General features: G+C 41.8%; 1 pseudogene; it reads left to right on the top strand.

Annotated features, from left to right (window-relative positions):
• Positions 1-673: 673 nt before the first annotated feature.
• Positions 674-10723, top strand: LOC133062802 (CREB-regulated transcription coactivator 2-like; annotated as a pseudogene).
• Positions 10724-11738: the final 1015 nt, after the last annotated feature.

The raw sequence follows: 11738 nt of genomic DNA, 5'->3' as shown, positions 1-11738 counted from the left end.
CTTCTCCTCCTGCCTTCAGTCTTTCCCAGCATCGTGGTCTTTTCCAATGAGTCAGCTCTTCGCATCATATAAACTTCACATATATTCAACCATTCAAATACCTTTTATATTTATTTTTTAACATACAAAAATGAGTGATTTGACAGGATAGAATACACATGTGTGTGTGTGTGTGTGTGTGTGTGTGTGTCTGTGTGTGTGTGTGTGAATCAACACCAGCAAAACCAACAATAGGAAGAAAAGTTCAGAAAAAGAAAAAATAGTGTTAGATTCCATTAGGAAAAACTTTACTTAAGCATTGCACTTGAGCTTGACTTTGAAGAATTGAAAGAACATGCTTAAAAAGAGAGGAAAGAACTATTTCAGCAATCATATTAGCAAGGGGATTGCCCTACATCTACCAGAATCACATTAACCTGTTAGGCTCACTATTATACATTTCACATTAGCGGGCCTTTATTTTCCTTTTCAGTGTGTTCTTGCTGAGCCTCTGGCAGCTGAATTCCCAGAGATTTTTACATCTGCATGTCATATAAACTTCAGCTCCAGTCTAGAAGATTAAAGTCTTCCTGAGATCCAGAATGAGCAGGCTTCTCCCACGTTAATTGACAGAGCACTATATCACAGTGGTGTTGGCTCCTTCCCCACTCACTGAGTATTGTAAATCCACGGCATGCCGCAAGGTCAGCTGAGAATTAGATTCAGGGACCTGTCAGAGGTGCTGACAGCTCCATCTTTCTGAAGGAAAGAAAATGCTAGGTCCTGAAATTCAGTTCCGACCCTGACACCAGAGTCAAAACTGCTTTCATCTTGAGGGATGTGATGATTATTATGGACTATGTTTCTATGATTCTTGTATCTCTTTCCAGACATGAATCCTATGTTGTCCCTTACTTAAGTTATTGGAAGGTGCAGCGAAGGGGAGGAAGCTGTAATTGAAATGGGCAAGTGTGGCAAGAGGAAAATTAGTCCCGAAAGTCATACAGAATTTTGTATACATGTTAAGTATCTAGTAGTGACCTTATACTTCATATTTCTTTAGCACACAATGGGAGACTTGTTTTAAAAATAACCGTGGCTTATACAAGAACAGATTTAGGATCATTTTCTCATTCTCTTTGTCCTGGTTAATTTTCATATCAAAAAGTATGATTTCATTGCTTAAATGTAACAGGTTACATTAAAATAAAATCAAAATTGCAAAAGTATCTTCTGGGTAAAAATGTGGAAAAGCTATACTGTTAAAAATATCCCTAAAATTTCCTAGTAATAACCAAATAAGAAAAAGAAGACAATAATACTTAAGAAAGCGAGTATCCAAGGAAAGAGATAGAAGATACTCCACAATTCAAGTTGCTGTTAATACCACCTTTACCAAGCAAATCAGGTAGGGCCTGGGGGCAGAATAATGCAATCATAGCAATAGATGAATAGACAAAAGAGCCTGCGTAGGGAAGCAGATAAGTATGGAGAAAAAACTACAACCCACAGGAGGGAAAGCTCTTAACTCTGACCACTAGATTTCAGGTAGGACTGGCTCAATCACTGTCATACCTGTGACCAGGGCCCCATGACTAGAAGGAAACCATGCTTGATTCCATACTCTGTCTCCACAGTCTTGAAATTCTTAACAGTTTTTAAAAAGGGGTTCCATATTTTAATTTTGCACAGTATGCCACTATTTATGTAGTTGGCTCTGATCTCTGAGAAAGAACCTACATCTGGTCTCACAACTGGGTTTAGATGCAGATTGGAAGAAAAACTTAGTGAAGTACTAGACACCCTGAACACATATTAGAATCATCTGGTCGGTGGGCTTTTTAAAATTACAATGCTCAGGTCATGTTGCAGACTAATTAAATAAGAGTCTTGGTGGGGGTGAGGGCAGAAATAGCAAGGGAAGGTGGGAGAAGACCACCAGTATCATTTAAATATCCCCAGATATTACAGCAAACAAGAATGATGACCACTCAAGGAGGGAAGAATGAGGACATAAACCTGGAACTAGCAAAGGCAGGTACATCATGACTTGGTGAAGTCCCCAAACTCACCTGTGAATTCATATTAACATACTGTTATTTTTTGTGTTTCTTTTTGACCTGGAAATTGTTACTGGTGGAAGAGGGAAAGAGGCCAACTTGAATGACTGGGTTGCTTTTCTTGGACAGAGCTTTATCTTAAGAGATCTGCTCTGAATTAAAGGAAGGGGACACCATCCCACACCTTATCCCCAGTATGTGGGGAGAACCCCTGGACAGGATATTTCAATTTTAGGTGAGAGAACAGAACTCGAGTCATCCAGAATGTGGCCCAGCTAATATTTGTTAGTAAACACCCCAATATCAATTGTTTCTCGTAAGAAAACACAGATTCCAATAAGCTGTGTGTTAGACTAATTATAAATGAACTGTAGCAGTAGAAATAGAAATTAAATGAGGGGACATATACACTGATATTTATAAATTATATTTATGTAATTTATATATATTTATAAATTATAAATGATTTATAACTGATTTTTAAACTATAGATTAAATAAGTTTTAATGCTTCCTCACTGATAGTGTGGGGAAGGAAGCAGACACTCCCTAGTCAAATAGAGTCTAGAAAGCAACAGATGTGCAACGTTCTAGGGAGGGCAGACAACTATGAAAACAGATAAAGTGTGTCAGGAATGATATTCTAAAAGCCCACGAGTCACCAAGAAAACTGGATACTTTTTTTTTTTTTTTTTTTTGCCACACCACATGACATATAGAATCTTGGTTCCTGATCAGGGATCTGACCTATATTTCCTACAGTGGAAGCTCAGAGTCTTAACCACTGGTCTGCCAGGGAAGTCCTGCAAACTGAATACTTGTATTTGGGGAGAAAAAATACTTCCATCAGAGAATGTTAGTAGATGCGATAGTAGCAATATGAACTAACTTAGTACTTTTTCCTTAGATTTTTAGGAAAGGTAGCAATTAGGGGCTATCTGAAGGCTTCTGGAGACCAAGTGAGCTTATTTATGGTTCTTACAGAGTGTGGCTAGATACAGTGAAATTGTATAGTTCTGATCTTGTTATCTTATTAGACCTCGTAAAATACTAAACTAAGTCACATTGGCATATCTGAGGTTATTGATATTTTTCCCAGCAATCTTGATTCCAGCTTGTGCTTCATCCAGCCCGGCTTTTCTCATGATGTACTCTGCATATAATTTAAATAAGCAGGGTGACAGTATACAGCCTTGACGTACTCCTTTCCCAATTTGGAACCAGTCTTTTGTTCCATGTCAAGGTCTAGCTGTTGGTTCTTGACCTGAATACAGATTTCTCAGGAGGCAGGTCAGGTGGTCTGGTATTCCCATCTCTTTAAGAATTTTCCACATTTGTTGTGATCCACACAGTCAAAGGGTTTGGCGTAGTCAATAAAGCAGAAGTAGATGTTTTTCTGGAACTCTCTTGCTTTTCTGATGATCCCACTGATGCTGGCAATTTGATCTCTGGATAGGAAGACAAGGGCATACTTAAAAACCTTTTCCCAACCACACATACATATATCCTTTGCCCTGTTCCACTCCTGGATGCTGTTTTAGCAAACACTGTTACCCAACCACCTTGTATTTGTCACCTTTGGTGTTTCTCACTTTTATGAGTTTAACAAACCCATCAGCCTCCTTAGGCCTTCTGTATCATGTCAATAATGGAGGCTGTGTGAGGGAAAAAAAAAAAGATTCATGCTAGCTTACCATATTTTGAGGAATCAGAAATCTCAATGCACTTTTTCTACTAGTAATTTTTTAATCATTATACTGATCCAAATTGAGATATGAAAACTGATTTAGGCAACGTGATGAAACTCCTAGCACTTGAATTTAAGCACTACTGCTATGTTTGAGGGAGAAGGCAATGGCAACCCACTCCAGTACTGTTGCCTAGAGAATCCCATGGCAGAAAGCGAAGAAGAACTAAAGAGCCTCTTGATGAAAGTGAAAAAGTTGGCTTACAGTTCAACATTCAGGAAACTAAGATCGTGGCATCTGGTCCCATCACTTCACGGCAAAAAGTTGGGGAAACAACGGAAACAATGACAGTGACATTTTTCTGGGCTCCAAAATCACTGCAGATGGTGACTGCAGTCATGAAATTAAAAGACACTTGCTCCTTGGAAGAAAAGCTATGACCAACCTAGACAGTATATTAAAAAGCAGAGATATTACTTTGCCACCAAAGGTTCATCTAGTCAAGGTTATAGTTTTTCTAGTAGTCATGTATGGATGTGAGAGTTGGACTGCAAAGAAAGCTGAGCACCAAAGAACTGATGCTTTTGAACTGTGACGTTGGAGAAGGCTCTTGAGAGTCCCTTGGACAATAAGAAGATCCAACCAGTCCATCCTAAATGAAATCAGTCCTGAATATTCATTGGAAGGACTGATGTTGAAGCTGAAACTCCAATACTTTGGCCACCTGACGTGAAAACTGACTCATTGGAAAAAACCCTGATGTTGGGAAAGATTGAAGGCAAGAGGAGAAAGGGGAGACAGAGGATGAGAGGGTTGGATGGCATCACCAACTCAGTGGACATGTGTTTGAGTAGAATCCAGGAAATGGTGATGGATATGGAGGCCTGGTATGTTGCAGTCCATGGGGTCACAAAGAGTCTGACATGGCTGAGAGACTGAACTGAACTGAACTGTCTTCTGATCATTGAGTTTTGTGGATTGGTGCCACAGTGCTTTCTTTTCTAATGCAGAAAATAACATCCTCCAGCCTAGTGCTGACTAGGAATAGTGGGGCAACATCAGGATTATTCTGAGACCCCCAACTATGGTGTGCACAGCAGAATGAGGGATAGTGACCACCTCATGGAAAGCTCTCTTTTTCAGGAGGGCTGTCTTCCTTTGGGAACAAATTCATCTTCAAATTAGTAGGCCAACCAGTCAGTGTCTCCAGGAAAAAGTACATTAAGAAAAAAAGAAATAAAAAAGGTTTTGTAGCATAGCAACCACTATAACCAAAAGGTAATAAAATGAGCAATCTTAAAGTAAATTTATAGGACTAGAAGAAATATAGGGAATAATATTAAAAGCATTAATTAAGAAAAATAAGATAATAGTATTGGCTGAAAATGTCAAGTAAAAAAAAGTAGATGAAAGGACAAGAATCAATGAGCTAAATTATAGAATGCATACAGGTAAAAATACATGCACTAAGAAGAAAGGTCAAGGCACTCTATCATTTCAAAGATCAATACATTATGACCAGGTGGGATTATTACCAGAAAACAAGTATTATTCAGTCTTAAAAGTGTGGCAGTAAAATTCACCATGTTGTGTCCAAAGATAAGCCCCATATGATCCCCATGATTACATAAAATTAAAAGTTGCAAAAAGTTGGGTACGACTGAGAGATGGAGCACACATGCATAGTCAGTTTATTGAAAAGTATACCCTGTTTAAGACAACGATGTGAAAGGAAATGCCTTTGAATCAACTCAGTGAAGATGAAAAATCTATATGAAGAAAATTAAAATGCTCTGACAGAACCAAGTCAGATCCGTTCAGTTCAGTTCAGTCGCTCAGTCGTGTCCAACTCTTTGCGATCCCATGAACCTCAGCACACCAGGCCTCCCTGTCCACCACTAACTCCTGGAGTCCACTCAAACTCATGTCCATTGAGTCGGTGATGCCATCCAACCATCTCACCCTCTGTCGTCCCCTTCTCTTCCTGCCTTCAATCTTTCCCAGCATCAGGGGCTTTTCCAATGAGTCAGCTCTTTACATCAGGTAGCCAAAGTATTGGAGTTTCAGCTTCAATATCAGTCCTTCCAATGAACACCCAGGACTGATCTCCTTTAGAATGGACTGGTTGGATCTCCTTGCAGTCCAAGGTACTCTCAAGAGTCTTCTCCAACACCACAGTTCAAAAGCATCAATTCTTTGGTGCTCAGCTTTCTTTATAGTCCAACTCTCACTGAATTGAGTCACAGTGGTCAGACAAGAAAAAGAAATAATCCAAAGTGGAAAGGAGAAATATAAGTGTCACTTTGCAGGTGATATGATACTATAAAAATTCCTCTAACCCCTACAAATCTATAAGAACTCATCAATGACTTCAGTAAAATTACAGGATGCAAAATTAATATATAGAAATCTGTCATATATTTGTTGAATATATATTAACAGCAAAATATCAGAAAGAGAAATTAAGAAAAAATAACATATATAATTATATCAAAAGAATTAAAATACCTTGGAATAAGTTTAATTAAAGAGATAAACAATTTGTACTTGGAAAATTATAAGACAATGATGAAAGTACTTGAAGATAACACATACATATGAAACAATATACTGTGCTTATGATTATAATAACTAACATTGTTAAAATGAGAATACTATCCAAGGTAATCTAGAGATTCAGTGCAGTCCTAATCAAAATACCAGTGATATTTTTCAGAGAACTAAAACAAATAATTTTAAAACTTATGTGGAAACAAAAAATATCCCACAGACCAAAAAATTCTTGAGAAAGGACATCAGTGGAAGAATCAGGCTCCCTGACTTCAGACTGTACTACAAAGCTATAGTAATAAAAAGAGTGTGGTACTGGTACAAAATCAGACATTTATCAGTGGAACAGAATGAAGAGACCAGAAATAAACCTATGTACTTATGGTTAATTAATCTACAATAAAAAAGGCAAGAATCCACAATGAAGAAAAGACTTTTTTTTTTTTTTTTCAAAAACTTTGCTCAGAAAACTGGAAAGCTACATGTGAAAGAATGACATTAGAACATTTTCTCATACTATACACAAAAATAAACTGACAATGAGTTAAAGTTCTAAATTAAGACCAGACACCATAAAACTTCCAGCAGAGAACATAGGCAGAAAACTCTTGGACATAAATCATAGCCTTCTTTGTTTGAATTTGTCTCCTATGGCATAAGAAACAAAAGTGAAAATAAACAAATGTGACCTAATTTAACTTAAAAGCTTTTGCATAGCAAAATAAACCATCAACAAAATGAAAAGGCAGTCTACTGAATAAAAATTAATTGTAAATGACATGACCAATAAGGAGTTAATGTATCATATTTAAGCAGCTCATACAAGTCAAACATGCAAACACATGACCCAGTTAAAAAATGACAGAATATAAGAATAGACATGTTCCCAAAGAAGACATAGAGGTGACCAACAGGCACATGGAAAGATGTTTGGTATCAGTAATCATCAGAGAAATGCAAATCAAAAGCAAAATGAATTATCTTCTCCCCGTTCTCAGAATGACTATCATCAAAAACCAAAAATAACAAATGTTGGAGAGGATATGACAAAAAAAGGAACACTTGTATGCTATGGATGGTAATATAAATTGGTGCAACCACTACAGCAGACCATATCAGTTCAGTCATTCAGTCGTGTCCAACTCTTTGCGACCCCATGAACCGCAGCATGCCAGGCCTCCCTGTCCATCACCAACTCCCGGAGTTTACCTAAACTCATGTCCATTGAGTCAGTGATGCCATCCAGTCATCTCAACTTCTGTCGTCCCCTTCTCCTCCTGTCCCCTGCCCTTCCCACATCAGGGTCTTTTCCAATGAGTCAACTCTTTGCATGAGGTGGCCAAAGTATTGATGTTTCAGCTTCAGCATCAGTCCTTCCAATGAACATCCAGGACTGATCTCCTTTAGGATGGACTGGTTGGATCTCCTTACAGTCCAAGGGACTCTCAAGAGTCTTTTCCAACACCACAGTTCAAAAGCATCAATTCTTCAGCACTCAGCTTTCTTCACAGTCCAACTCTCACATCCATACATGACCACTGGAAAAACCGTAACCTTGACCAGACGGACCTTTGTTGGCAAAGTAATGTCTCTGCTTAGTTTACTCAATAAAAGAAAGAAGATAAACTATCATGTGATTCACCAATTTCACTTCTGTGTATGTATCTGAATAAAAAAAAAAACTAATTCGAAACATGCATACCTCAGTGTTCATAGCAACATTATTTATAATAATCAAAATATGGAACCACCCCAAATGCAGATGAATGTATAAAGAAGATATATGTATATAAAATACTATATATATACATACATAGTAGCATACCACTCAGCCCTAAAAAAGAATGAAATCTTGCCATTTGCAACAATATGGATGGACTGACAGAATATTATGCTAAGTGAAATGTCAGACAAAGCCACATAGTGCATGATTTTACTTGTATGTGGCATCTAAAGCACAAAATAAATGAACAAACATAACTAAACAGAAACAGAGTCATAGATACAGAGAACAAATAGGTGGTTGCCAGAGAGGAGGGGTGGTGGGGAGAGAAATAGGCAGATTAAGAAGTACGAAATTTCAGTTAATAGTCATAGGTATGAAATGTACAATATGGGGAATATAGTAAATACAATTTCTTTGTATGTTGAGAAATTATAACTAGACTTATCATGGTGATCATTTTGTATAGTTAGAAATATCAGATTAATATGCGATAACCAGGAAATAACTTAGTGTTGTAGGTCAATTACACTTCAGAAGAAAGAAAGAAAAAATTCAGAGGTGGCGGCGGTCATGGCTGGAAGAGCCGGGCTGGGGCCCATGGCGGAGGTGGAGGCCTGTATTGGGAGGGTGGCGAGGCGGGACGGGGGAGAAAGTGGACGTCTGGAGAGAATGGGCCAGTTCGACCATGGCTTCACCTTTCAATCCGCTTAAGTTTAGTGAGAAGATCACGCTGCAGAAGCAGTGTGAGGCTGAGGAGACAGCGGCCTTTGAGGAGGTGATAATGGACATCGGCTTCACTCAGTTACAGGCCCAAAAACTGCGGCTGGCATACACAAGGAGCTCCCATTATGGTGGCTCTCTGCCCAGCGTGCACTAAATTGGCTGTGGCCTGGCCGAGCTACAGAGTTCCTCCACTCCCCTCTGGATTCATCTCGGAGCACTGGGAACCACGGGCTGGTGGAACAGGTGCAGCGAGATCCCCGAAGAATGGTGTCTCCACTTCACCGCTACCCCCGCCACATTGGCAGCTCTCCCTGTGGTCCTGCCTTTTTATCTCTTCGCCCGGCGTCCACCTAGTGGAGGACAATGCCCTGGGGCAATTTCCCTGCAGAGAAGGGGCAGTTGTTTCGACTTCCATCTGCACTTAACAGAACAAGCTCTGACTCTGTCCTTCACACAAGCATGATGAACCCCATCCCTCTGGACACTTATCCAGGCCCTGTACCCACCAGGGTCCTGCCCATCCATGGTGGAGGTTTTCTTGATGGCAAGATGGACTCCAAAGTCCCTTCTATTGAGGAGAACTTGCTTGATAGTAAGCACTTGCTGAAACCATGGGATGCTAAGAAGCTGTCCTCATCCTCCTCCTGTGAAGTCCCTGGAATTAGCATCTTCCTGTCTCCTGACAAGCCTGCTACTGTGCCTCTCCTCCTACCTGCCATGAACACGGGAGGCTCCCTACCTCACCTCACCACCCTGCCCTTTCCCCCACCACTGCCCACTGCCTGGACGCAGAGACAGCCTGTCTCCGCCTGAGGGGGGCAACAGTCCCTCCAGTGTGACCCACACCATGACCCATCTGGGCATCAGTGGGGGCCTGGGCCCGGGCCCGGGCTATGATGTGCCAGGACTTCATTCACCTCTCAGCCACCCATCCTTGCAGTCCTCCCTAAGCAATCCCAACCTCCAGGCTTCCCTGAGCGGTCCTCAGCCCCAGCTCCAGGGCTCCCACAGTCACCCCTCACGACTGCCTGCCTCCTCCTTGGCCCACCATGCACTGCCTGCCACCTCCCTGGGTCACCCCTCACTCAGTTCCCGGGCCCGCTCCACCTCCTCTCTGCTTCATCTCTGGTTCCGCCCTCCCCACCAGCCTCCCACCGCCACTCCCGCCTCACTCAGCTTCTGCCCCCGGGGCCTTCCTCCGCCACGACCATGTGCCGCTCAGTCCCCGTAGTTTGCAGGCCCAGCCAATGCCAGAAGGTCCCAACAGCAACTGCCCAAACAGTTTTCACCAACAATGTCACCCACCTTGTCTTCCATCACTCAGGGCGTCCCCCTGGATACCAGTAAGCTGCCCACCAACCAGCGGCTGCCTCCATATCCATTACAGCCCCCTCCCCCAGTTTGGTTCTGCCCACCCAGCCACTCACCCCAAAGCCTCTGCAGCGGCCAGGGCTGCCCTCTCAGGCCTGTCAGTGTGGCCCTCAGGGTGCCAGCCCCTGGGCAGGCAGCTGCAGTGTGGGACACTGTACCCACCCAGCCCCAGTGAGCATGGGCAACAGTCTTACCACCGGTCGATGAGTGACTTCGGCCTGGGGAACCTGGAGCAGTTCAGCATGGGGGACCCATCGACCAGCTGGTGCAGGATCCCTCTGGCTTTTCCGAAGGGCCTGGATCCTTAGGGGGTGAGAGGCCGGTGAGTGGCCCCCAGGACCCCCATGCCCTCAACCACCGGAACATAACCCACTGTTCCCACTATGGCTCAGGGCCTAACATCATCCTCACAGGAGACGCCTCCCCAGGAACTCCAAGGAGATTGCAGCGGCCCTGGAATGAGTGCTGAGCTTCGAGGTGCCAGCAGCTGGGCTGGGGCTGGGGCTGGAGGAGGAGCTGCGCATGGAGCCACTGGGCCTGGAGGGGCTCGGCGTGCTGAGCGACCCCTGCGCCCTGCTGCCTGACCCAGCTGTGGAGGACTTGTTCCGCAGTGACCGGCTGCAGTGAGGCCACCTCATCGCCATCCCTCTTCTCGGCCCTGTCCCCCATCACTGTCCCTTCCCTCCCTTCACCCAGCCAGTAGAGATGCCACTCTCTGCCCCCAGATCCTCTTTCTGACTTGAATGAAGGATCCCAAGAATAAGAAAAGGCAAGGGTTTTTTCCCCAGGTGGCCCCTGTATTCTGCACAAGTTGGAGGGGCTGGGGGAGCTCAAGGGAAGGCCTAAAGCACTTGTAACTTTGATCCATCTCTCTGGAGGTCAGAGTCTGTTGGAAAGTGGGGGGTTGAGGGGAGCCCTGGAGGCAGGGCTTGTCCAGATGCCTAGGGACATCTCATCACTCTTCCCCTTGCAATGGAGAAGAGAGCCAGAGTAGATATTATTTTTTATTAAATATATGTTAATAGAAAATCCTACTAAATCAAAAAAAAGAAAAGAAACAAACAAAACACTCATGGAAAAAGAGATTAGCTTTGAAGTTACCAGAAATGAGGATTAAGGAAAGGGGGAATTAGGTGAAGACAACAAAAATATACAAACATCCATTTATAAGATAATACCAGGGTTGTAATGTACAACATGATAAATGTAATTAACACTGCTGTAAGTTATTTTTGAAAATTGTTAAAAGAGTAAATCCTGAGAGTTCTCATTACAAGAAAAAAAAAACTTTTTTCTATTTTCTTACAATTTTGTGTCTATAAGTGATAATATATATTCACCAAACTTATTGTGCTAATCATTTCATGATGTATGTAAGTCAAATCATTATGCTGCATACATTGAATTTATACAGTTCTCTATATCAATCACATTTTGATAGAATTGGAAGAAAAAAGTAGTAACACCTTTGTTAAAAGTTATTCTTAGCAAAACTAAGGTAGTAACTCATTATGGGTATACAGATAAAAATTACACAAGTAAAATTGTTTTATTACAGTTTAAAAATAAAGTAAAATAGATTCCTAAGAAATCTTTAGTTTTAACACCAGGCCTTTAGTAATGATTCCTCTTTTAAAAGATG

Source organism: Dama dama, chromosome 9 (genome assembly GCF_033118175.1).
Source record: "Dama dama isolate Ldn47 chromosome 9, ASM3311817v1, whole genome shotgun sequence".
In the NCBI taxonomy this organism is placed as follows: Eukaryota; Metazoa; Chordata; class Mammalia; order Artiodactyla; family Cervidae; genus Dama; species Dama dama.
Note: the sequence above shows the minus strand (reverse complement) of the source record. Positions and strands in the feature narration are given on the sequence as shown.